Genomic DNA, 26,719 nt, shown 5'->3' with positions numbered 1-26,719 from the left:
AGAATCGGTGCCCATATGAGATGCTGGCACTTCGGCCAGGGCTTTAACCCACTGCACCACAGCCCTGTCCCCTATCCTTTTCTTTTTTTCTTTTCTTTTCTTTTCTTTTTTTTTTTTTTTTTTTTTTTTTTTTTTTTTTCTGAAAAGGTAGAGAGACAGAGATCTCCCATGTCTGCTGGTTCACATGTCTAATTCCTGCAACAGCTAGAGCTTGGGTAGACTAAAGCGAAGAGCTGAGAACTCAGTCTAGATCTTCCATGTGGGTAGCAGGGATCCAACTACTTGAGCTGTCATCTGCCATCTCCTAGGGTGCACATTAGCAGGAATCTAGAGCCAAAAATGGAGCCAGGACTTAAACCCAGGCATTCTAATTTAGGATGTAGGCATTCCAAATGGTGATTTACTGCCTATACTAAAGGTCTGCCCCTACTCTATCTTGCATTTTATGATTGATTTGTTTATTTGAAAGGCAAAGTAACAGAGATATTCCATCTACCAGTTCACTCCACAGATGTCCACAACAGCCAGGGCTAGGCCAGGCCAGAGCCAGGAGCTCCATCTGGGTCTCCTGTGTGGGTGAAGGAACCCAAGTGCTGCCTTGCAGGTCCATTAGCAAGAAGCCGGATTGGAAGCATGGAGTAGCCAGAACTCAAGCCAGACAAGCCAACATGGGAAGCGGTGTCCCAAGTGGGAGTTTAACCCACTGCCACAATGCTCTTGTTTTGATGAAGCCCGGTCTCCAGCAGCATCCTGAGAAAGTCCATAAAAAAACCTTATTTATCTGAAGATGTCTTGTTTTTTCTATCTATATACTCATTTGATAGTTTGCTGATTATAGAGGTCCAGGTTAGAAATCACTTTCCTTTTAATGCGTTATACCATTGCCTCTAGCTTTCAGTGTTGCCGTTAGAAATCTGAAACCATTTTGATTTCTAATCTTTCTGTGGGACCTAAATTTTTTTTCTCCCTGAGAAACAGGGATCTTTTGTCCCTAGTATTATATTTCATGATGACATACTTCGGTGTGTATTTATTTTAATTCTTTGTGCTGGGCACTTACTGAACCTGTTTAAACTTGAAACTGTGTCCTTTAGTTCTCAGAAGTTTTGTAAATTTTTATTAATGGATTCCTCTATTCTCCCTCTTCTCATTGTAGAATTTCTTTTTCTTCTATAGTATATCTTATCTAAAATTGCTCTTCTTTGTTATTGTTTCATGTTAGATGTTTTCTTTGGGTATCTGGCATTCTTGGTTGTCTACTTATATTTGAAAATATGGGAGAGGCTGTCGCTCCCCTCTTCGTGGAGGAACGACACAGGACCCTGCGCTGTTCTTTCGTCTGCTCGGCCCTCCCCGGGTTTGCTGCTGGTTCTTCCCGGGTTGGCTACTATCCCTTCCACCTCCGTGGAAGGGCAGTTCCCCATGGCCGCATTCCCCACTTCCGCAGGGGAGCGGCACACCGCCAGCCGGCTTTCTCGGGGGCTGCACGGGTTCCCTTAGATGTTCCCCATAGATGTTCCTGATGCATGCCGTCTCTCTCCTCCTTTATAGTCCTCCTCCGCCAATCCCAACTCGGCTGCCCACACGCCGAGTACGCTGCTCTCCTCCAATCAGGAGCAAGTCCTACAGTTTATTAGTTGAACTGGAGGCAGCTGTGCAGAAGCTGTTTACTTCTCTCCCAGCGCCATATTGTGGGAGAGCAGATGCATAGAATAAGTCTTAATTCGAGTAACTTAGTCTAGTCCGGATTGCTCCCCACAGATCCCCCTTTCTTTTTATTTTTGGCGTTGATACGCGCCTGTCTTCGGTGTCCCGCGGCACACACTCTGCTCTACTTGCTAGAGTTGCCACAGGCTCTTACAAGTCCTATCAATCAGGCAAACCGAATCCGGGTCCTCTCTTCACCATGCTGTGAGGAGGTTTTTAGGCGCTGATGCGTGCCTGTGTTCGGTGCCCTGCAGCGCATGCTCTGCTCTGCCTGCGGGGGCTTACAAGCCCTATCAGGCAAACCGAATCCAAGCCTTCTCATTGCCATATTGTGGGGAAACTTATTGGTGTTGATTCGTGCCTATCTTCGGTGACCTGCAGCTCATACTCTGGTCGAGCCGCCTGCTGGTGCTTACCGCCTTACTAATCAGGCAGACCGAATCCAAGCCTTCTCATTGCCATATTGTGGGGAGACTATTGATGTTAATAACGTGCCTGTCTTCAGTGACCTGCGGCGCATAAGCTGCTAGCCGCCCAGGTGCTCATCGCCTCACTTAATCAGGCAGACCGAATCCAAACTTTCTGGTTGCCATGTTGAGGGGAGGCCTTTCTATTTCTCTATTTCTCTATCTCCGGGCATTCCTATTCCTCCCATTTTACTTCTGTCTGCCAACATTCCCATTTCTCTCACTCCACTTCCAAACTTCTGTTTCTCTTATCCCTGCGGCTTTCCGGCACCTCGCCCCGCCGGCGGGTTCCCGGCTCTGCGCCGCTTCAGCCCGCGCGCCTCTCTCATCTGCGCAGCTTCCCGGCTTTGCGCGGCTCGGCTTCGCACGCTCCGCGGTCTCCACGCTTAACCCTTTCGCGTCTGAACCATGGCCTACGCCAGCCCCGTTCCCTATCTATTCACGCCCCGTGCTCTCTCTGCACGCGGCGGCTTCCGCGAGTAACACAGCGTAGCTTACATGTCCGCCACTAGCATTCAATCTAAGCTCCCCGGGCTAGCCTGGCGAATTCAACCCAGCGTACGTCTCCGCCCCACGGTTTGGCTTCCCGTCCTTTGCTCCCCGGGCTAATCAGACGGATCCCAATCTGGCTTACGTCTCAGCTTCTGGTTTCAACTTTTCGCCCCCTATTCCCGGGCTAACTTGAGAACCCCAAAGTGGCTTCCGTTTCCGCCTCGGCCTGCCCCCCGCGGCTTCAATTTCCCTAACATTTTTCTCTACCCGGTATGTTTCCCCAAGCTTTCCTCCAACAATACTCCTCCCTCATTTCTCCTGGCCTCTCCCCACAGTCCGCGTCCGAGTCTGTTTGTTCTAGCTTTCACTTTCGCTTTCGACCTTAGAGATTTCTCCCAGCTTCCCCCCGTAGTCCGTATCCGAGTCTATGCCTAGGCTTTCAATAGCTTCTTCCGGCTCCTTTTTCGTCCGGCTTTTCCCTAGGCTGTTTGCTAGTCTCTCCCTCCGATATTTTCCCTAGGCTGTTTGCTAGTTTCTCTCTCCGATATTTTCCCTAGTTCTTCCCGTTTCTTCCCTCCTAAGTTTCATATCCGTCCTAAGTTTCCTATCCGAGTCACGGCACCATTATGTCGCTCCCCTCTTCGTGGAGGAACGACACAGGACCCTGCGCTGTTCTTTCGTCTGCTCGGCCCTCCCCGGGTTTGCTGCTGGTTCTTCCCGGGTTGGCTACTATCCCTTCCACCTCCGTGGAAGGGCAGTTCCCCCTGGCCGCATTCCCCACTTCCGCAGGGGAGCGGCACACCGCCGGCCGGCTTTCTCGGGGGCTGCATGGGTTCCCTTAGATGTTCCCCATAGATGTTCCTGATGCATGCCGTCTCTCTCCTCCTTTATAGTCCTCCTCCGCCAATCCCAACTCGGCTGCCCACACGCCGAGTACGCTGCTCTCCTCCAATCAGGAGCAAGTCCTACAGTTTATTAGTTGAACTGGAGGCAGCTGTGCGGAAGCTGTTTACTTCTCTCCCAGCGCCATATTGTGGGAGAGCAGATGCATAGAATAAGTCTTAATTCGAGTAACTTAGTCTAGTCCGGATTGCTCCCCACAAGAGGCAATGCACCTGGGCTCCATCCAGCAGTGCCTGAATTTGTTATCAGACTCCACTCCTGACTGATTCCAACTTCACAGACCCTGGGAGGCAGCAGTGGTGGGTTGGTAACTGGGGACCTGCCACCCACATGGGAGACCTGAATTGAGTTCTGTTCCTACCTTTGGTTCCAGCCAGGGTACAGGCAGTTAGGGAGTGAACCAGCGCATGGGAGCTTGCCCATGCTGGGGCTGGTGCTTGCGCTTTCTCTCGCTCTCTCGCTCTCTTCCCCACCCTCCTCCTCCATATAAATAAATAGGGGACTAACTCCTGAGTGGGTGGAACTTATTGATGTTGAACTTTTGACTAAGAGTGGTCTGCTGGGCCATTTAATTGAGAAAGCTTTGTGTCAGTATCTTTATGTATTTCCTATTGAGCTGGTCATTCTTTAGAGAAGCAAGACTTTTTCAGTCTCTTAAGTGAAGAATGAAGGCCTTGCCAGTGTTTTGGGAGTCAAGCGAGGGAAGAGCTGTGATGAGGCCCAAGGCAGAGGAGTGTGTGTCTTAGTATCCAGTGTGTGCCTGCTCGCTGAGTGTGTTCTGAGCACATTACTGTTACTCAGCCTGCCTAGTAGCCCACAATCCAGACACCCTGTACTTTATGCATTTCAGAAAATAGGCTTACAGTATGGAAAGGGAGCTAGGGAAGAGTGGCAGAGAGCATCTAATTACTTAAACCTTTAATCCATTCTTATATATATATATATAAGTAAATATATAGACAAAGAGAGCTTCCATCTGCTGTTTTACTTCCCAAATGTGTATAAGAGCTGGGGCTGGGCCAGTCTGAAGCCAGGAAGTCAGTCTGGGTCCCTTGTGTGGATGGCAGGACCCAACTACCTGCTGTCACCTGCTATCTCCTAAGGTGCACATTAACAGAAAACGAATCAAGAGCAGAGCCCAGGCTTGAACCTAGGTACTCTGACGTGGGAAGCCAGTGACTAAATCACTGCCAAACACCTGCCCCGGGTTTTGGTATCTACCTCTTCTCTACTTCCAGAGACACATGAAACCACCAGTAACTGGGCCTTTTGGGATTCTGTGATATAAAATGGGTTGTTTCCTCCCTCACCCCTGCCCTTTTCCTACTGCTGGCTCAGAATTCAGTTTTCTTGAGTTTACTACGATATGTACCACTTTCTCATCTGCTTTCTAGCTTTTTGTAGTTGTTACCTCTTATATTCTTTTAGGCTTATACCTTAAAACAAACAAAATCCTTTACTGTCATTTAGTTGGATCTCAGGAAGGAGTGGAAGTAGATCCCTAGGCTTCATCCACCGTCTTTACCCAGAAAGCCTGCCTTTAACCCTGGTGGTAATTTTATCTACTTCTGACTTAACTGAGGAAGCATGATGCATATCACCATGGTCACGAACCGTGGCGCTCAAGACAGACGGACTTGATTCCGAGTCCAGTGCTCACAAGATGGTGCCTTGCAGCAAGTGCAATCTCCCTGAATCTCGTTTTCTTCAACTGGAGAATCAGGGCAACAGAAACATCTGTCTACTTCAGTGTTGTGAGGATTCAGTGGGAAAATGCAACACAGCAGCTGGCACAAGTACTTGACGTGTGGTAAATGTTTGATATTATTAATGGTTAGTCCTTGGTATAAAGTATTTAGAAGTGATTTGTGCTGGCATTCATAAATGGGTTTCATTTGTATTTTCAGAGGCTCTGAGGCAGCATGCTGGTCTTCTAATTGTTATAGACTTCTTAATTACCAAGTAGTTAAGTTCATTATCTAAAAATAGCTCTATGCAATCAGTATTAATGCCATCTTATAGAAGGAGAGATTGAGACTGAAAATTCCAATGTAGTTAACAGCAGTTGGCTAGGAGTTGGGGGACATTAAAGGTTTTTTTTTTTTTCTACCCATGAGTGCTTTTCTTGGGGGAGATAAATGTGATTGTTACTCTGGATTCCAATTTATGTTCAGGATGAAATAGGCTTAGAAAATGTTAGTTTAACTGCTTTGTTGTTCTCTTTGTGGTCTTTCTGTGAAGTCAGCATTAGAATTAGCACTGTGGTCTGTAGTTGATTTTAGAAGGGGCAAACTTGGGCCTCTGTTTGGAATGAAGAACTGCAGGAACCTGAGCTACATTTTTCTTTGTATCACCCTTTGCTTGAGCTAGGCATGCCTGTAACTGCAAAACCCAGGCACTGGACAGTGTTAGTACAGGAAGGGTGTCAGCTGGACATTGTACTCTGTTTTATTATAACTTGATGCTTCATAAATGCTGCGTATAGGGCAAGTCAAAGAAGCCACTGAAGCAGGGATTGGCAAACTCGGTTAAAGGTCAGGTGGTAAATATTCTAGACTTGCAGGCTCAGTGCCAGATCTGAGGGTATAGTGTGAACAGCCAAAGAAAGAAAAGAATGGGTGTGGCTGCATCCCAATAAACTTTACAGAAATCGATAGCTGGCTGGATTTGGCCTGTGGGGATCCCTTACCATAGGAAAGGGCAACACTTGGTATTTGGCAAAGTGTGAAATGGTCACCAAATCACAACACTCTTGCTACTTTAATGATGAGACGTTTATTCTATTGCAGATTGGGAAAACGATCAGAGTCAGCTTTAAAAAACCCCAAAAATGGGGCCAGTATTGTGGCACAATGAGTTAAGCCATTGCCGATGACACCGGCATCTCATATCAGCATGGGTTCAAGTCTGCTTCCAATCCAGCTTGCTTTGCTCATGTACATGGCAAAGCAGCAGATGATGGCCCAAGTTCCCAGGCCCCTGCCACCCATGTGAGAGACCAGGATGGAGTTCTGGGCTCCTGGCTTTGACCTGGCCATTGTAGCAGTTTGCAGAGTGAACCAGCAGATAGAGGATCTTTCTCTGTCACTCTTTAGATTATAAATTCATTCTTCAGAATTACTGAGTTCCTGCTACATGCCAGTCATTGCTAAGAGTCAAGGATACAGACACGCATGGGACTATCCTTTTGAGGTCTGTAATCTACCCTAGGATGTTGTGTGAGTGACTGTCACAGACCAAGCCCTGTTGGAGGTTCAGAGAGGGCGTCCCTGAAGAAAGGGCATTGGAAGAGAGCTGAAGGATTAGTTGGGATCTCTAAGAGGGAAGAGATAGAGATGAATCAGGTTGATCAAGGTGGGGAGTTCAGAGTTGTCCGTCCACTTAAAACATTGGACACAAAGTGGGAACTGGATTGGAAGTGAGCAGACCAGCACAGATTCAAATGTTTGGATGTGTAGGGAGGAAAGAAAGGCATCAAGGAAAATTCCCTGATTTCTGGCTTATGTGGGCAGGCTGATGGTGCTATTTACTCAAAGAACGAGTTTCAAGAGAATAGTAAGTGCTACAAAGAAAAATAAAGCAGGGAAGGGGGTGGTGTGGGCTATTGGAAAGCTTTGAATTTTTAAAAATTGCTTAAATAAGAGAAATGTTAGGAAAGCTAAGACGGAGGCATCCTTTTTGAACTCAAAACTGCGGTGACCAAGGTGGACTGGGTCACAGGAAGCACCCTTCACTGGAATCAGGTCATCAGAATCAGAACCCGGTTCTGCTGCGCTGCAGCAGGTATCACGGCTGGGGGAACAAGTATGTCACTGTCTCATCGTCTTTTCCCTGTCACCAAAAAGCCACTTGAATACAGGCAGTGTCTTTTTTTTGTTTCTCTGTCTCACATTGTAATTTACAAAGGGGCTGAATAAGCGACTGCAGAGTTGAAGAGGGAGAAATGCTGACTTGCTGGATAGCCAGGTACAGGTGGTTTTGCCAACATGATTTAGAGAAGGGCTTGGGAAGAGATGCTTACAATTCAGAGGAGTAGGAATTGACCATGTAGAGTGGGGAACTATTCTTTTAGGGGGACAGCATTCCATTCACTGTATCACTCCCCAAATGCCCTCCATAGCCAGGCCTGGGGCAAGCCAAAGTTGGGCACCAGGAGCTCAATTCAGGTCTCCCACGTGGGTAACAAGGACCTATTCAATTGAGCCATCAGGGTTCACATCAGCAGGAAGTTAGAAACAGAGGCAGAGCCAGGAATGAACCCAGACGTTCCAGTATGGGATACAGGCATCCAGTCAGTGCCTTGTCCACTAAGCCTAATGCTCACCTCAAGTGGGAAGCTCTGCAAGTGTTAAAGCAGATGTGTTTGAGGAAGAAAAGCCGATGCAACAAGTATGTGAGTGAAAAAGAGCAAGAAACCGTGGATCTTTGAGCAGCTCTTGTTTTTCCCTCCTTTAGTCCTATGAAAGATCCCATTCTGACATCTCCTGGGCACAAAATAAAAGTTTTCCCACCTTTGTGCTGTGGACACCACCCAAGAGACCATGAACAGTTGTTCCTCACAGGCTGCTTGTGCACACCCAGCACTACAGATAGGCATGTGTGCTATTTTGGTACAAAATACAAAGAACAAAAATTGCAGCTAAATGGGTAGGATAGACTTGTTATGAGACACAAACACTACAGAATTATGCATTTTGTCTTTTAAACACAGTATCTGGTGAGATTTTCAGAGTTAGGGAAAGTGTTCTTCAATTGTTTCTTTGTTTCTTTTCTTCAGGAAAAGCCAGCTGGTTTTAAGTCCAACAACCACTCTACTAAGGCTAAAGATCTACGTGAAACATGTCTAATGGTTTTCATCTTTTTCTCAGTTGCATTAGTAATAGTATTTCCATTTTTCACTGTAGAGGCCAAAAATGCAAACAAAAAAAATCACATAAATAGATGCACAAAGATGCTGCTGCATAGGAAACTGGATGTTCCACTGGCGGCTGCCTCACCATGCCATCCCTTGACATGTTCATTAATCGGCTTATGTAAAGTACAAACTCCGTGAACAGAGTGATTTAGAAACATCAACGTGTACCTTATAGGTTATTAGAACGTGGAGGTCTGTCTATATTCTCTACATTAGAATATGTGTTCAGGGCCGGCACTGTGGCAGAGCAGGTAAAGTTGCCACCTGCAGTGCCGGCATCCCATATGAGCACCCATTTGAGTCCTGGCTGCCCCACTTCTGATCCAGCTCTCTGCTGTGGCCTGAGAACGCAGTAGAAGATGGCCCAAGTCCTTGGGCTCCTGCACCCATGTGGGAAGACCCGAAGGAAGCTCCTGGCTCCTGGCTTTGGATCAGTGCAGCTCCAGCCGTTGTGGCCAACTGGAGAGTGAACCAGCGGATGGAAGACCTCTCCTCTCTCTAACTTGGACTTTTTTTTTTTTTTTTTTTAAAGATGTATTTATTTGAAAGTCAGAGTTACACAGAGAGGTCTTTCATCCGCCAGTCCACTCCCCAACTGGCTGCAACAGCCACAGCTGGGCCGATCCAAAGCCAGGGGCCAGGAGCCTCTTCCAGGTATCCTACATGGGTGCAGGGGCACAAAGACTTGGGCCATCTTCAACTGCTTTCCCAGGCCACAGCAGAGAGCTGGATCGGAAGTGGAGCAGACGGGACTCGAATAGACAACCATATGGGATGCTGGCACTGCAGGCGGCGGCTTTACCCACTATGCCACAGCATTGGCCCCTTGATTTTCAAACAAATAGATAAATCTTTAATAGAAAAAAAAAAAAAATAAGAGTTCAAAGGCCTGAGGTGCAGGTTCATCTCTGCTATTTATTATGTGATTCTATTCATTTTTTAGTTGCAAACACCAAAATCCAAGCTTGGCAGTTATAAAAAGTATTTTATTGAAAAGGTAATAGGGAGCTCACCAAAACAAAGAGGCCTAGAGAATTAGGCTTGGCTACTAGGCAACTGGGACATCACCCTTTGTCACTGGGTCACTCCAGAGCTAGTGCATTGAGGACACCATCTCTACTGCATATCAGGGGCCATCACTTTGCAAAGCCACAATCATGGCAGCCAGTGTTGCTCTAAGAACTTGCTTGTACTTGCCTTGGTCACCAAAGAATTAATCCAGACTTCACTACGTCTCTAGCACTCAGTCTGGAGAGTATTTACCGTGTAGCAGCACTAGAGTCACATGGAGAAGCAGTGGACATACTTGGATCTAGCACTTTTTTTAAGATTTTATTTATTTGAAAGAGTTACACAGAGAGAGAAGTCTTCCATCCGCTGGCTCACTCCCCAATTGGCCGCAATGGCCGGAGGTGTGCCAATCTGAAGCCAGGAGCTTCCTTCCAGGCTCCCACGTGGGTGCAGGGGCCCAAGGACTTGGGCCATCTTCTACTGCTTTCTCAGACCATAACAGAGCTGGATCAGAAGTGGAGCAGTCAGGTCTCAAAGCAACGTCTATATGGGAAGCCGGCACTGTGGGTGGCGGCTTTACCTGCTATGCCACAGCACTGGCCCCAAGGAACTACCACTTCTATAGTGAAAGGTACACTCGGCTTCCCAACAAGGTCATTGATGGAGAATTCCCAGCAATAGAGAGTTCGTATCTTCAGTGGCCAAACAGACACCACATGTCTGCTGTGGTGACAGTAAGTCACTGCCTAAGTCTGGGTTTTCTGTAATGCAAAGCAAATCAAAGTTCACCCGGCTGAGGAGACTGTACAGGTTCACTTACTCATTTGGCAATAAGAAATTACATAAAGATGCCCAAAGATGCTGATGCACTTGAAACAATGTGGCAGGGGACAAAGTTGGGCAAATCTCTGCTCTGGACTGGAGAAAAATCAACAGCAAGAAGCATAGTGGCATGCACAGGAGAGATAAAGGCAGAGCTTGCAAATAATGTTCTTATATTTAAATTAGAAAAAAAGTCGGAGTTCCCAGGTGGTGTGTGATGCGTGCACCAGGAAGGGGGAAGCCAGCATGCCCTGGAAGAAAGCTGCAGTTGCCTGCCTTTGAAGGTCTTAGCTGTTTTATAGAAAAGCCAAAACAAGGATGTTGGCAGGAAATCGGCTTTTGATTGCCTATTGACAGTCTGCCAGTATCCAGACTGCCAGTTTCATACAATGGGACACTTTTCAAAGGATTAAACATGCCATAGCTTGGCCAGTCATCAATAATAGGATAAATCAATCATGAAGCTCATGATTGTATGAGAGCACTCCTGATCTGACCTGACCTGAGTTAGAGTGGCCTTTACAATGCAGCTACAGTGTGTACAGCTTTGTGTCTTCAATTGTTGGCTTTGGGTCTAGGTGGTTTGTTTTTCCATTTGTGAAAGGCCTCACCCTGACCATAGCAAATTCGCCCTACGGTAATAATAGGTGGAGTACAATTCTATAGAGCCATGGACTGACATGGGTCAGCTACTTCAAACCTCAATCTGGTATAATAATTTCTGTACACAGCATTCTTAGTGAGTTGGATTTCTGTTGCCAACTTTTCTCTTCTAAAATCCAACAGTCTGAATCAAAATGTATTTTAGCCACTCAAATGACACACAAGATACCTCAAATGTGAGAGAAGTTCAAAACTGAGTTCTTCTTCTCCCACCACCTCCACATATAGTACCCCTTAAAATAGATCTTACCCATTCCACTGAACAGCACTGCCATGGGCCCAGATGTTAAAGTAGGTTAGGCTGCAAGACTGGGAATCCCCCTAATTTCCCAGATCAAGCCAAGTTTGACTTCACCCCCACCCCCTGCCGCCAAAGACATCTCAAATCCATTTCTCTCCATCTCTGCTCTCATCACTCCGATCCCAGTCTTCTTCCCTAGTGGCAGGCGCTGTGGTAGTGGGTAATGCCACCCACTGCAGTGCAGGCATCCCATATGGTCACTGGTTTGAGTCTTGCTGCTCCACTTCTGATCCAGCTCTTGCCATGGCCTGGGAAAGCAGTACAAGACTGCCCAAGTCCTTGGGCCCCTGCACCCATGTGGGATACCCAGAGGAAGCTCCTGGCTCCTGATCACCCCAGCTCCAGCCCTTGCGGCCATTTGGGGAGTGAACCAGAGAATAGAAGACACATCTCTCTCTCTCTCTGTCCCTGCCTCTGTATTTATGCTTTTCAAATAAATGAACAGATCTTTAAAGGGGGGGGGGGGGGGACTGCGCTGTGGCATAGCAGGTAAAGCTGCTGCTTGCAGTGCCGGCATACCATATGGACACTAGTTCGTGTCCCCGCTGCTCCACTTCCAATCCTGCTCTCTGCTATGGCCTGGGAAAGCAGTAGAAGATGGCCCAAGTGCTTGGGCCCCTGCACCTGCGTGGAAGACCGGGAAGAAACTCCTGGCTCCGGATTTGCGCAGCTCCGGCCATTGCGGCCAGTTGGGGAGTGAACCAGTGGATGGAAGACCTCTCTCTCTCTCTGTGTAACTCTTTCAAATAAATAAATAAATCTTAAAAAAAAAAAAAAAAAAAAAAAGCTGGCCTCTACTTACTTCTCTGGCCTCACTCACCGGGCTCTGCTCAACTCAAAAGCCCCTGACGATCTGGTCATTTTCCCCTTCCCCAGGGAGCCACCTTCCCAACCCCGCCCCACGGGTCCAAGAGCCTTCCCACGGGCTCTCGCGGCCCCTCTTCCATTTGGCTAAGTCCCCCTTCCCGACACCCTCATTTTAAATAACTCTCGAGTTATGCCGTATTTGCTGCCTGCCTGCCTCCTCTAGAGAGCAGGAACCATAGCATTTGTGTTCACTTCGGTACCCATCAGAGTCAGAGCGGCAGCAACCGACACACGGCGTTTACCACGTGGCAGGCACCGGCGCCCCGCGTCCCCACGCCTCAGGGAATGCACACTCCGGGCGTGTCGCCCCCACACCCCCCGGCCAGGGGTCAGGGGGACGGATCAGGGGCCCCAGCCCTGGGTGCTCCTCTCCGAGGAGCTCCCCGCCTCCCGACACGGCCTGTTTCACACAGTTAGGTGACCAGGATGCTCGGAACAGCCGCCTTCGCGCTGCCCGCAGCGCGCCTCACCACAGCCGCCACCTACCCGTTCCGCGCCCGCCCCGCCCGTCCGTCCGCCCGCCGCGTGCGCAGCGCCCAGCCCGGAGCGCCCCCGGCGAGCGCCCCTGCGCCGGCCCCACGGCCACTCCGTGGACGCCCTCGCCACAGGCCCCGCGCGCGCGCCCGAAGCCCCTCCTCCGCGCGGGGGTCGGGGGCCCGCCCGCGGCTCCCGGCATCCCCCGGCCCGCACGCCACGTGACGGCGCGGCCCCGCGCCGGCTCCGGATCGTCGGCCGCCCCCAGGCGGGGCTCGCCGTCCCGGCTGCGCGCTGCGGCTCCGGCGGGGCGGCGCACGGCGTTCCGAGGGCGCCGGCGAGAGCTGCCTTGCCAGGTAGGAAGGGGCTGCCGGGGCCGGCGTATTCCGCCCGCGTGTCCCGGAGGCCCAGACGCCGGAGCGGGGGCGGCGGGGAGAGCGAGCTCGGGCTCGGGCGCTCTGGGGCCGCCCCCGACTCGGTCCTGGCGGAGGCTGAGCGTCCAGGTGGGCCCCGTCAGCCAGGGGCCGGGTGGCGATGAGGGGGTGCGCTCAGTCCGAGGAGGCGCCGTGCTTCGGCTTCCCCTCCCGTGAACCGCCCGGGCCGGGCTCGTGTTGCGCGTGTGTGAGTCAAGCCGAAGGGGACGAAGGCGTTTTGGGAACGGGAGAAGCCGTCACCTAGGGAGCAGGAGCGGGGCCGGGGCCAGGCGCCCCTGTGTTGTGTGCACAGCGCGAGCCTCCCAGGCTCGGTTTCTGCATCTTTACAGAAAACCCCCTGTTAAGACGCCAATGCAGAACGGATGGCAGCGCCGTTTGAAGGGCCAGGCTGCAGTCAGCCGGCCCTGGGTTCAAGTCCTAGTGGTGGGACCGCAGGCCAGATGGGTTCGTCGTCTGCCGAAGGCGGTTAGTGATACTGTTGGCTCGGAGCTTGCCCGGGGGCTGGCACAGAAGTCTCCATAGACAGTGCAGTCAATACTCGAGGCAGCGTTGTCAAAATTCCTAATTCCTAGAGCGCTCCGCGTGCGGGGCCTTTAGAATTAATCATCCTCAAGCTTGTGTATATTTAGCCCAAAAAGCAGTGCGGTTCGGGTTCGGAGGACCCGGTCCCCTTTGCCTTCTCGTTGGCGATTGGCACGTGAACCTGTTCTTCCAATGCAGTGAGTCAGGCGGGATGGGAACAGGATTTACTCCAGCAGATGGATATCAGATTCCCTCGGAGGGAAAGAAGTGCCAAGCCTGTGCAGCCACCAAAAAGCACAGTAGAGGGCCTGGCAGCGCCCGCAATCCCACCGGCGCCTCCGGCGGACAGAGGAGCCGGAGCCAGAAAGAGGGCAGGACTTGGATCTTGCTGAGGAGTGTTTGGCACTGGGTGGTGGAGAGCGCGCGTGTTACTGGGCCTTGTGCTTTTCTGAAGCCCTGACCTAATTCTCTATTTATTCAGCAAGTATTTATGGAACTGCTGCTTGTACACCTGCTAGGCGCAGTGAGCAAGACAGGCAGGGGCCGGCCCCCCATGGGAGCTTTTCCTCTGTTAGTTTGAAGTTATATAATATCCTGTGTCCATATCCAGGTCTGTGCCCATCTGTGTGTCGGATCTCCTCCGTGCTGGCTCTGGGTACATTTTATAATAACAATAAGTTCCAGCTCCCGGGGAGCTTGCCTCCTAACAGCTGGCCCCAGAGGTGAAGCGCACAGGGAGGCCTGAACTCTCTCCGGGTCCTTCACAGCAGTCCTGGAGCCCGGGTGAAGCCTGGTGAGATGTTGCAGACAGAAAGTGCTGCCTCTCAGGGCATACAGGCAGGGGCTTCCTTGTCTTTCTGGCTACAGGCCTATAATTGTGTCTAGGTTTCTATACAGAGCTGCCTTCACCATAGCACCTTCCCTCTGGTTTCCATGGATATCGGGATTGTATTTTCAGGGCAGCACAAGTGGCTGCTAAGTGCTGTGTGGTCAAGCAGTCACTTGTTCACTGTGGGTTTCTGTTTTCTGGTGGTGGTCCATTTTCTAGGGTTATTTTTTTTTCCCGGTTGCTGTGCAGTGTGTACATTCCTCCTTCCTTCCTTCTTTTATTGGATTAACATGTGTTGGTGGCAGGGGCAGGTGGGAGTAAACAGGTAAAAATATACATGGAGCTCGGTCGTAGGCACCTGGGAATCTTTGGAGGGGATAAAACATGGCATTACCATGTGTTAGTGGCAGATCAATGGGTGGTTTTTTCTTTGTTTGTTTGTTTGTTTTTAATGTCTGTTTGAGAGACAGAGACAAATGGAGCTCCCACCTACTGGTTCACTCTCCAAATGCCCACAGTGGCCAAGGCTGGGCCAGGGCCAAAGCCAATAGCTGGGAACTCAATCCAGGTCTCCCACATCGGTGACAGGAACCTGACGGCTGGGGTCACCACTGCTGCCTTCCAGGGTCTGCGTTAGCAGGAAGCTGGAGTTGGGAGTCAGAGCAGGGAAACCAACCCAGATACCCGGATAACGGAATGCCTGCTGGACACCGGCAGGGGGCCTCTGAGAAAGCCAGCAGGAGCCCTTCTTAAGGCAGGAGGGCCGGTGTGCTGGGCAGCCAGGAAGACACACATACTCTTCCCGGAACATGTGAGAGAAACAAGTTCCTTTTATGGCCTCAGTCGTTCGGAAATAATAGATGGCACAAGAAGCTTTTTGTTCTTGCAGTTTGCCCTGATGAATGAAGCGTCTCTTCTCAAGTCACTTGTCCTGTGCTTTGTTGGGAATGTCTGCTAATTTCTCTCATTGTCCTTCTTCTGGTAGCTCAGTGATTTATTAGTTTACCACTCAACTGAAATATTTGCTCTCGTGTGCATAAAGGAATGTACACAGATTCCCAAGTTGGGTTCTAATGCAGTCACATACTAATTTCTTTCTTTATTTAAAGATTTATTTATTTTTATTTGAAAGGCAGAGTTACAGAGCAGGGGATCAGACAAAGAGATCTTCTGTCCACTGGCTCACTCTCCAAATGACCACAACAACCAGGGCTGAGCCACGCCAAAGCTAGGAGCCAGGGGCTTCTTCCAGGTCTCCAACATGCATGCAGGGGCCCAAGTACTTGGGCCGTCTTCCGCTGCTTTCCTAGGTGCATTAGCAAGGAGCTGGATCAGAAGTGGAGCAGCTGGGACTCAAACCGGCACCCACATGGGATGTAGGCATCACAGGCCGTGGCTTTACCCACAATGCCAGTACGCTGGCCCCACATACTTCTTTCTTCCAAGTAGTCTTCCAAGCCCTCTGATGCCCTGCTTAGTGAGAAATCCTTGCTCTCTCTTCCAGGAACTCTGGAGGCTTTCAGAGTCTGCAGGGTCAGTCCTGTTGCTGCTGTGCGGTGTGGTTTCTGACACAGCTGTATGCCGTCACTGTTGAGCTGTCCTGCATGGTCCGGGGACGTGTGGCCGCTGCCACCACATCCCTGCCAGTGTGATCCCATACTTGGATTCCGTGGTTACAGCTTCTGTAGTTCATGCTCACATGCTTACCATCCTGCCCGAAAGTGCTACTCTTAGGGGCTTGTGTTGAGCTTGTCACCAGGCTGGGCTCCCCTGGGCTCCAGGAGAGTTCCATTTTAGGGCAGCTGGGGTCCTTTCCTATCAGTGGCCTTGGTCAGGGTCACTTCATACCACACAAGAGAGTCCTGTATTTTTGAATATTTAATCAAGATTTGGGGTCTTAATCGCTCCTCTTCTTCCCTACCCCAACCAGGTTCCTTTGCCAAACTGGTTCTACTTCCTTTCTCAGGAGTGGCAGCTTTCAACAAGAAACCTACCCTAGGACGCTGGGTCCCTGCTCACCTCACTTTTCCATATGGAAGAGAGGTCATTGGGCAACTCTAACCGGAGCTTAGATCAGTTCCCAAGAGACTGTCTCCACCTGGAGGCCTAAAAAAAATTAGGCATTATTGAAAATTTAGTTGGGATTAAGCCTGTTAATGATTTGGGGGCAAGATTTTAATTATAAAATGAAGGATTTTAAGCAGGATTCAGGCTGTAGTATGTGTTTAGTGCTGTGTTATCCTCCCTGCTCAAAATAAGGTTGTTTCCTAACTATGCTATATCCTTGTAACAGCCAGGGATACTTGGTCTCATACATGTTGATTAAAAAATTATTGGCAAAGCCCCAGGAACCCCACACAGCCACATCAGCCGCTGTGTCCTCTCCAAAGCCAAGAAGTCTGAGTGTGCCAGAAGCATGGGCCAGCCATGGCTACAGAAACTAACCTTGTGTCCTGTGCTGTTAATAAAAATATTTTGGATGGGGCGGGCATTGTGGTGTAGCGGGTTAAGCTTCTGCCTGCAGTGCCAGCATCCCATATGGGCACTGGTTCGAGTCCTGGATTTGAGTTCTTGTGAATGATCAGCTTAGACTGTCTGAACTATAAAAAGAAAATATGTTGAACTTAAGAAGAAAATTTCTCATCCATCCTCACTCTTCATGTGTCTGTCTCGCTCATGTCTCTCAATCTCTCCACTGTTCCTGTCTTAATTTGGTTTAATTCCTCACACAAGTTTCCCAAGTTGGCCTCTACCTGCAAGGGGCATGCCCAGTATCTGGTCACAGACAGACCAGACACTGCCTCTGATGCCTGCATCCCATGTGGGCACTGGTTCAAGTCCCAGCTGCTCCACTTCTGATCCAGCTCCTTGCTAATGCACCTAGGAAAGCAGTGGAAGATGGCCCAAGTGCTTGGGCCCCTGCACGCATGTTGGAGACCTGGAAGAAGCCCCTGGCTCCGAGCTTTGGCGTGGCTCAGCCCTGGTTGTTGTGGACATTTGGGGAGTGAGCCAGTGGACAGAAGATCTCTTTGTCTGATCCCCTGCTCTGTAACTCTGCCTTTCAAATGAAAAGTGTCTGTGCTTTGGGGGGCAGCACTGAGTGGCAACCCCACCAGGACAACAGGGCATGGGCATGGGAGCTGAGTCCCCTGGGGAACCAGAGCGGGACGATGTGCTAGGCAGACATGTTACAGCTTCCACAGGCCACTGCACCAGTCGTGGCTGGCAAGGGATACTGGGAAGGAAGAGGCTGGAGAGGTTGCAGTTGGAGCGAACTCAGTTTATCTGCCCAGGGTGACAGGGGGGACCATCACCTGCTCACAAGCCCGCTGACTGCGAAGGAAAGCCACAGGACACAGCGTCTGCTCAGACAGTTCCTGGCCTGCCAACCACTGGACAGGGTGGCGTTGTCAGCTGAGGACACGGCGGGGTCTGTAGCAGCTGAGGTGAGGGAGAGCTGGTGTGGGGGTGTACCCACAGGCCCTTAGGAGAGAAGCTTGTACAGCTCCTATTCATGGAGGGGCAGCCCTAGATGAACAGGTTTTCACCCATAAAATCTTGCTGCGTCCCTACTTCCTAATCAAAACCCACTGGGTAAGAAATGAGACACTAGACCCACGAGCTGCACTGATGCTAGGCTCACCTGGGACCTGTATGTGACCTCGTAGGGAAAAAGATGTGTGGTCTGTCTCGGATATTTGCACCGGGGACTACTGAAAGGCAGAAGCCGAAGTGGCTTCTGAGTCAGGCTTTGAGGAGTCCTGGCAAGCAGATGTGGAGAGGAAGCAGAAGCAGTGTGTGTAGACTGCAGGTGAGAGGAGAATGGAGCAGAGCCCCCAGCTGCCAAGGACCTTGGAGGCGCCCAGGGGTCAGACCTGTCGTTCCAGACACTGGGAGACCACCTCCTTCTGGGTTTCTGTTTCTGCATCCCCGGAAGATCCTATTATCCTTAGTATCTGTGTGTACCCTGTGACAAGCCCTCCCTTAATTGCACCTGTCATCCAAAGGCTCCTGAGAACCGATGTGTGGGAGCTGGGGGCAGCGCCCCTACAGAGAAATTTCTCTGCCATGCTGTTCCAGTCTTCCTCTTCTGAATAACACAGCTTATTGTCTGTGCCATTGAAAATGCCCAGGAGCTGCAAGCGTCGTTGGCTCGGTTACAGTAAGGAATCCTCAGCCACCACCACCTGGCCTGGTGGCGTCTGTACCGTAGGCCTCAGAGGAGACAGGGAGCTCTGCACCTGTCATGTCTTTATCCCCTGCCTCAGTAGAGAACCCCAGCTTCACTTACTGGCTACGGTTTATATTTCTAACCTGTGGAGAGAGTAGGTTCGAAGTTTGATAGAGAGAAAGAGAAAGGAATGTAAGGACAGGGCAGAGATTGGGGGTGGGGAGCTTCTTCACCACGTGCTGTGTGTTCGCTGTGCACGTGCACACTGTTCACTGCTTTCCCTCCACTGTCTTTCCACCCACGGCTATTCCCTTAGCGGGTGGAGGGTATGGGCCTCATTTTTATAGATCAGGAAGCCCAGATGAGATGGGCCGACTCCATGGAATGTGTAATTTCACAGGCAAAGTAGCATTCACTTGGTGTGGAAGTGCCTCAAGCAGAGAGTGATGAAAGAGAAGTGGCTGGGGAGCAGTGTGCGGCTGAGTGGGCAGCAGGAGGTGGTGGGCAGGGCACACTGGCCAGACAGTTCCCTTTGCAGACCACGCTGGTGCGACAAGGCCAGAGGGAAGCGGCCACAGCATCCGGATTGGTTAGGGGTCCACTTCAGCTGTGCTCAGGGCACCTCAGAACCTTCAGGGGAAAATGGAATCCAAAGATAACATGAATTTCCGTGGACATTCTAGAGTCCCCTCGCATGTATTCCTAGTTGCTGCTGGCGGGCAGAGGGGCCCTTGATGTTCAGATTCTGCTGTGAGCCCCCCCGCTCTTTGGGCCAGGCTTCCTAACTGAGCGTTACTTTGTCACATCTGACGCAGACACTGTGTGACACTGTATGCCTAGGAATTGCAGGGCTACATTCATCCTTGTTCTGTGCACTGTGATTTTATGTATCCCTGATGGAGAGGCTGGAAGAATCCATACTGTCATTTCACAAGCTGGGAAGCAGAGTACTCCCCGAAGGGAACTGGGAGGCAGGCGGTGGGTGGTAAGTGGACAGGCTTTGGACACTCCAGGTCAAGAATCCCAGCAGTGTGCTTTCTAAGTGAAAAGAGCGTAACCAGTTCTGGAAACTGGGAATAAGGTTACTGGGTTGGGGGTTGTTGCAAGTGCTCTTTGAGGTTCCCTGTGCAAACCACCTGCTATTTAGAAAGCCCTTAAAGCACCCTCCCCTGCACCCTCAAGGTCATCCACTGAGTTTGTGTGAGAATCAGCAAGACAGCTGAGGACTTGGGATTCCTTGTCCAGTGCTGGTCATCCTAGGTGACCCACAGTGAACAGCCAGTGCACTGAGAGGCAGAGCAGGCCCTTGGGGCCCTGAGCCCACTCAGAAAGCGTTGTACCTGCATCAGAACGCAGTGTTCTGGGTCTTGTCATCAAATTCAGAGCTGAAAATGAGAAACAGCTGGTTAGTTTTTGAGCCGAACAGACCTAAAATTTCAGAAAATGGGCCGGCGCCGTGGCTCAATAGGCTAATCCTCCACCTTGTGGCGCCGGCACACCGGGTTCTAGTCCCGGTTGGGGCGCCGGATTCTGTCCCGGTTGCCCCTCTTCCAGGCCAGCTCTCTGCTATGGCCAGGGAGTGCAGTGGAGGATGGCCCAGGTGCTTGGGCCCTGCACCCCATGGGAGACCAGGAAAAGCACCTGGCTCCTGGCTCCTGCCAGGATCAGCGCGGTGCGCCGGCTGCAGCGGCGGCCATTGGAGGGTGAACCAACGGCAAAGGAAGACCTTTCTCTCTCTGTCTCTCTCTCTCACTGTCCACTCTGCCTGTCAAAAAAAAAAAAAAAAAATTTCAGAAAATGGTGAAAAGCCTACCTGAGATTTTGTTTTTTAAAGATTTATTTGAGGGGCCGGTGCTGTGGCACAGCAGGTTGAAGCCCTGGCCTGAAGTGCTGGCATCCCATATGGGCGCCGTTTCTAGTCCCAGCTTCTGCTCTTCTGATCCAACTCTCTGCTATGGCCTGGGAAAGCAATAGAAGATGGCACAAGTCCTTAGGCCCCTGCACCCATGTGGGAGACCTGGAAGAAGCTCCTGGCTCCTGGCTTTGGATCGGTGCAGCACCGGCCGTTGTGGCCATCTGCAGAGTGAACCAGTGGATGGAAGACCTCTCTCTCTGTCTCTACCACTCTCTGTAACTCTGTCTTTCAAATAAATAAAATAAATCTTAAAAAAAAAAAGATTTATTTGAAAGGCAGAGTTACAAAGAGAGGTTGGGGCGGGGGGTGGGGTGTGGGCAGAAAGAGATCTTTCATCTACTAGTTCACTCTCCAGGTGGCCTATAGCAAGGGCTGGGCCAGCCCAAAGCCAGGAGCTTCACCCTAGTCTCCTGCAGGGGTGGCATGGGCCCAGGCACTTGGGCCATCCTCTGCTGCTTTCCCAGGCACATTAGCAGGGAGCTGGATCAGAAGCAGAGCAGCTGGGACTTTAACCAGCGCTTGTATGGGATGCCAGTGTCAGCCTAACCTACTGTACCACAATACCAGTCCCTACCTGAGGTTTTTGTCATCTTCAGTGTTAAGTTTTGTCTCATTTCCAATAGTGTGTGTATTTATAGGTATGTGTATAGGGTTCCTTGTGATTCATAATACTTTACTGTTACAATTTTCATGTATTTATTTCAGAGGTAGAGACAGAGAGAGCTCCCAAATGCTCTATCCACATGGCCCACATGGTTTGCAGAGACCCAACTTCTTGAGCCGTCATCTGTTGCCTTCCACGGTGTGCATTAACAGGAAGCTAGAATTAGGAGCAGACCAAAGACTTGGACCCAGGCACTTAAATATGGGATGCCAGCATCCCATCTTGTGTCTTGACTACTAGGCCAAACTCTTGCCCCCTCTCTATTACTTTAGAATAGTTTTTAAGGACAGGCATATGGTCCAGGGGTTAAAATGCTGGTTAAGGCACCTGCAGGGGACTGGTGCTGTGGCATAGTGGGTAAAGACTCCACCTGCAGTGCTGGCATCCCATATGGGTGTCTGTCTGAGTCCTGGCTGCTCTACATCCCATCCAGCTCTCTGCTGTGGCCTGGGAAAGCAGTAGAAGATGGCCAAAGTCCTTGGGCCCCTGCACCTGCATGGAAGACCAGGCAGAAGCTCCTGGCTCCTGGCTTCGGATCAGCACAGCTCCGGCTGTTGTGGCCATCTGGGGAGTTAACCAAAGGATGGAAGTCCTCTCTCTCTACCTCTGTCTCTCTGTAACTGCCTTTCAAATAAATAAATTAATTAAAAAAAAAAAAACCTGCAGGGACACAGTTGTCCCCTGGTTTGACATCCTACTTCTGAATCCAGCTTACTGCTAATGCAGACCCTGGGAGCAGAGATGATGGCTCGAGTATCTCAATTATAGTTGGGTTCCTGCCACATACGTGGGAGACCAGAATTGAGTTTCCATCTCCCAGGTTTGGCCTGGCCCAGCCTGGCCTGTTGCAGGCATTTGGGAGAGGACCAGCAGATGCGAGCTCTCTCTTCTTCTATTTCCCTCTCTAAATAGAGATACAGATATAGGGAGATACAGATATCTTTTCTCCCACGTAGATTTTTTTAAGTTAAAAAGGTATGTTCTTGCTGGCTCCGCAGCTCAATAGGCTAATCCTCCGCCTGCGGCGCTGGCACATTGGGTTCTAGTCCTGGTCGGGGCACCAGATTCTGTCCCAGTGGCTCCTCTTCCAGTCCAGCTCTCTGCTGTGGCCTGGGAGTGCAGTGGAGGATGGCCCAAGTCCTTGGGCTCTGCACCCACATGGGAGACCAGGAGGCCAGTACCTGCCTCCTGACTTCGGATCAGCACCGTGTGCCGGCCGCAGCATGCTGGCCGCAGCGGCCATTGACAGGGTGAACCAACGGAAAAGGAAGACCTTTCTCTCTGTCTCTCTCTCTGTCCACTCTGCCTGTCAAAAAAAGGTATGTTCTTTATAAATTAAAAAATTTCAAATTAAAATCCATAAAACTAGGGAAATCTTGATCAGAAGAAAGATTTTACGTTAACCCATGGCAGCTGCCTGGTTAACAGAGTTCTGGTTAGGTACCCGGGCTTTGTGTGCCCACAGTGGTGGCAGTCTGTGCCTCCGTTACTTTTCAGTGAACTCGAACTCCTGCCACTTTGGTACTCACCCAGCCTCCCCCAGGTAGAGAGTGTTACCGGAGAAATTACAGGGTTCTTGTCTTCGCGCAAGAAAGAATTCAGGCATGAGACAGAGAGTAGTGGGAGGTAAAATAGCAAGGTTTATCAGGGAAGGGACATTATCCGTAAGAATGGATGGGCACTTCTCCAGACAAGACCTGGGAAAGAGTAGTTGCTCAGACTGGGGGGGGGGGGGCGGAGGTTACGTGGTTGAGTGGAGTGGAGTACACCTGGCCAGACCAGGTGGGAGGCTCAGCAGAGAGGCAGAGGGCTGAGCGCGCTTGGGGGGGGGGGGGTAAGGAGATGGGTCTTTGTCTTCACACATCTCCTCCTGAAACAAAGGATTTTATGGCTGTAAATATTAAGAAGCTCCTATCTGAGTTTTCCCTTGAAGGTATCAGACAGGAGGAAACCTAGCTGGCGCCATCCTGGATTCAGAGGAAGGGTGACCAGGACCCCCTAGAGAATGGGGATCCGGAGCAGGGTGTTTGAAATGCAGATACTGGGCTGCATCTGGGAGATTGTGGAAGATTTGTCAGGCAGAAGGGGTGGGGACCTCCACCTGGCAGGTTATCAGGTAGAAGGGGGCAGGGCAGGATTCGAAGACTGGGCTGCCCCTGAAACATTGTCAGGATGACTCTGAGATGCAGATGCATATGCTGGACATAGATGTCTTCCCTTTAGGCCTTTATGTCACACACACATAAGCGCATAACTGACTTCCTACCTAACAGAGAGCAGATGTGCTTCCTGCAGTAGACAGACCTGGGCTTGGAAGCCGCGTGAAGTCACCTGCCCTCAAGACCGGCGGGGGAGGGAGAGGCAGAGCCCAGACTAGAACAGGAAGCCCCTGGGTCCCTTTTGTCTGAGTCATTCAGCTGGGACCCAGCCAGCTCCTCGTTGCCCCCAGGTCACCTAGAAACTCCTCACCCTTGGCTGAGGATGTCCCATGGGAGCTAACCTAGCTGACCTTTCTCACTGACCCCTCGGGCTGCCCTTAAGGAGCCCTGAGCCCGGCTGGAGGTTCCCTCATGCAGGGTTTGGCTGACACTGTCTCCTCTGCCCACATGCCCTTGTTGCCTCCCCACAGCCGGCCTAGCCGCCAGCTCTTCCGTGAGGCTTGGCCTCTGGGGTCGGCCTGCACCCCTCTCTAGCACTCATCCAGGGCAAGTCATTTGTCCCGGAAACTCTCTCGGGCTCTGTTTCTTCATCTGTGGAATGAAGACAATATTACTTTCAGCCAGCGCTTCTCAGACTCATGGTCTGAGGAGACACAGGTTTCCTGATCTTGTGAAAATACCAATTCTGACTTAGTAAGTAGGGTGGTGCCCACACTCTGGCCTTTCTTAACAAGTTGCGAGTCCGAGGTGCGGGGCGCATTGTGAGCCGGAGGCTTTGAGGAGGTGAAATGACGCGTGTTGAAGGTGTTCCAGTGCAGCGTTGTTTCCACTTCTTTTCTGATTTCCTTAGCTGGAGTCATCTGTTTATTCTTTAAACCAGGGGTGTAGAGGCTTTTCTCTGCCAAGGGCCAGTCGGGTATTTATAACATGTGCAATCCATACATACAAATGGCCAACTTAAAAATGAGCCTGCTGCAGATTTATTGAATTGTGCATCCCACCCGCAGTTGCTTTGGTGGAACCAGAGCAGGTGATCTCATGGGCCTTACACAGCCAGCGGGCTGCACATTCCCCACCCCTGCTTTAACACAGGCTTCCCCTCCTTGGATAGCCTGAAGCCTGAAGTGCTTTTTTTCTGTTTCATTGTGTGGGTTTTGCTTTAGGGTAGATGTATCCTTGTTCTTTACCAGACTTGAGAGCAGAGTCTTTGCTTGATTTTCCATTGACATCCTCATGGTGCCTCCCACATGGTCTTGTACACAGCAAAAGTTCTATTCATTCTGGAGTTTTACTCCTTTTGTGTGTTTTTTACTCACAGGGACCTGTGTGGCAGTAGGCATCTGTAGGTACTGACCTGAGTAGTCTCAGCACCAGCTAATGACAAGGGTGATTGTTCGTTCATTCCTAAGTGTTTGTTGAGCGCCCATCCTGGGCAATGTACGGTTCTAGGCTTAAGGTGGAGCAGTGACACAAAGCTTCTGCCCTTCGGGAACTGACAGTTCACTCATGGGAGGCAGACAGTAAAGCGTATTATTCATAGAGCTGTAGGCTGCTGGAGGTCGGACAGTGTGTTTGATCCATCTCGGTGAATTTCCTCTTCAGGCACTGGGTCGGCTGGCCGCCCTGGTCTGTAGGCGCCTTGTCACTTTTCACACGGCTTGCCCCTAGGTGTGGCGCAGTCCTTCCTCAGGTCCCCTGCTCCAGCCCACAGATCTACTTACACTCAAACATCAGTGAGCTAAGAGGTTACCAGGGACCAGAGAAAGGGCTTCACCGTGTGGCCCACAGCAGACCGCGCAGACATCTGTATGAGACATCTCCAGAGTCCCTTTCTGAGAGTGTTAACTGCAGGGGTGCCCTGCTGGCAACTCCCCCTGCAGATGCTTGGCCTTACTGTGGTCTCTGACCATGGTGCCTGGCAAACTGAGCAGCCCACAGAGCCCGCCCTGCTCAGAAGTAGGCGGAGTGTAGACAGCAAAACAAAGCAAAAGCGTTCCTTCTAGTGCCTCCCATCTGAGTCCTGCACAGCGTTCTCAGGGATCCCTTCCCACGTCTCCCTTCTGAGTCCTTTTCCACTGCATGCCCTGGGAGGTGAGACTGGTCGAGCTCTTGGCCATCACACCTCCTCTCTCCACTGTGTCACAGGGATTTCATCCCTTGCCGTGCTTGGAAACCATTCAGGTCTCTGTTTAAGTGTCCCTCTCTCAGAGGCCTTCCCTGACATCTGAAATAGCGCATGCGCACACAGCTCGCCTGCTTTGACATTAACCTGGGTTCGACTGATTGTCTCTGAAGGGGGGGACTTGTTTACTGCCTGGCATGCGGTAGGCCGTCAGCGGGTACTTGTTGGATAGGGGTTTTTTTCTTTGAAGATTCTCAGGATCTTCATGAGTATGCAGAGCAGCCATCACGTCAGCTGAGAGATGGGAAATAGCTCAAGGCACAGGGCTGGGAAGCGCAGAGCCTGCTTGTTGAGAGCCACGTCTCTTGAGGTTCGCCCCCAGGAGGGGGCCTCTGCTTCTCCCACAGAGGCTGGGGACACCAGGGGGCCTGGAGGCACAGGAACACCTCTGGAGGGAGAGGGAAGAGGGTGCCACATAGACCCCCAGTTCTCACACTCTTAGGAAGACATAAAAAGTAGACTAGGTTGTGGTCTGCCCCTCCCACCCGAGGTAGGCTCCCACCGTCGCCATTATTTTCCCATGTATTTTTTCCATGTCTTCACAGGTGCACAGCCGCTGGGGGACGTCTGTTACACCCTCAGAGGCCCCAGTGGCACAAAGGAAGGGCAGAGCTTGAGTACTTTCTTTAAAGGTGTTACCTAGTTATAGAACCCCAGTGGGTTCGTGTAAAGATACAGTAAATAAAGCTAGTGGAACATGGGGAGTATGGCATTTGAATGAAAGGGAATCCTCATCTGAGCTCAGAGGGCGGGGCCTGGGGGAGAATTGCTGTCTCACTCTGGATTCAGAGCCCTGGAGTTGGGAGGAAGGCGGTGCTGAAGGCTGGAAGCTCTGCTGGCATCCCCCCTTGCCCCGCGAGGCCGGCTGAGGACCACTGGCCCCCTCCTGCAGGTCATGACATGGCGGAGGATGTCACATGTGAAACACAGTAAGCTACTAGCTCAGGTCTCTCTTCCTCTCCTTATAAAGTCACTTATGCTATCCTGGAGCCCCCACCCTCAGAGCCTGACCTAATCCTAATCACCTCCCAAAGGCCCCACCTAGAGATGGGGATTCAGTTCCCAGGGTGTGGATTCCTACCACCCGGACCATACCCTCAGCCTTTGCCCCAGAGACCGAGATAGTCCCATAGCGTCCTGAGGGAAAGGAACTGTTGTTTAATATTTGCAAAATTGTGAGCGTCTGCCGTCACTGTTCTACCTAACAGACTTTTTCTGGAT

General features: G+C 50.9%; 1 protein-coding gene across 2 annotated transcripts in view; it reads left to right on the top strand.

The window, feature by feature from the left end:
- Positions 1–12,752: 12,752 nt before the first annotated feature.
- Positions 12,753–26,719, top strand: part of FBXO10 (F-box protein 10) — a 52,771-nt gene continuing 38,804 nt past the window's right edge. The window contains exon 1 of one of the 2 annotated variants that reach the window (XM_070054562.2): positions 12,753–12,978. The gene's annotated coding sequence lies outside the window, so the exon portion shown is untranslated. The remainder of the gene's footprint in view (positions 12,979–26,719) is intronic. The other variant, XM_051843964.3, reaches the window with a different exon arrangement.

Source organism: Oryctolagus cuniculus, chromosome 1 (genome assembly GCF_051225735.1).
Source record: "Oryctolagus cuniculus isolate XC-2025 breed Fujian yellow rabbit chromosome 1, ASM5122573v1, whole genome shotgun sequence".
In the NCBI taxonomy this organism is placed as follows: Eukaryota; Metazoa; Chordata; class Mammalia; order Lagomorpha; family Leporidae; genus Oryctolagus; species Oryctolagus cuniculus.
Note: the sequence above shows the minus strand (reverse complement) of the source record. Positions and strands in the feature narration are given on the sequence as shown.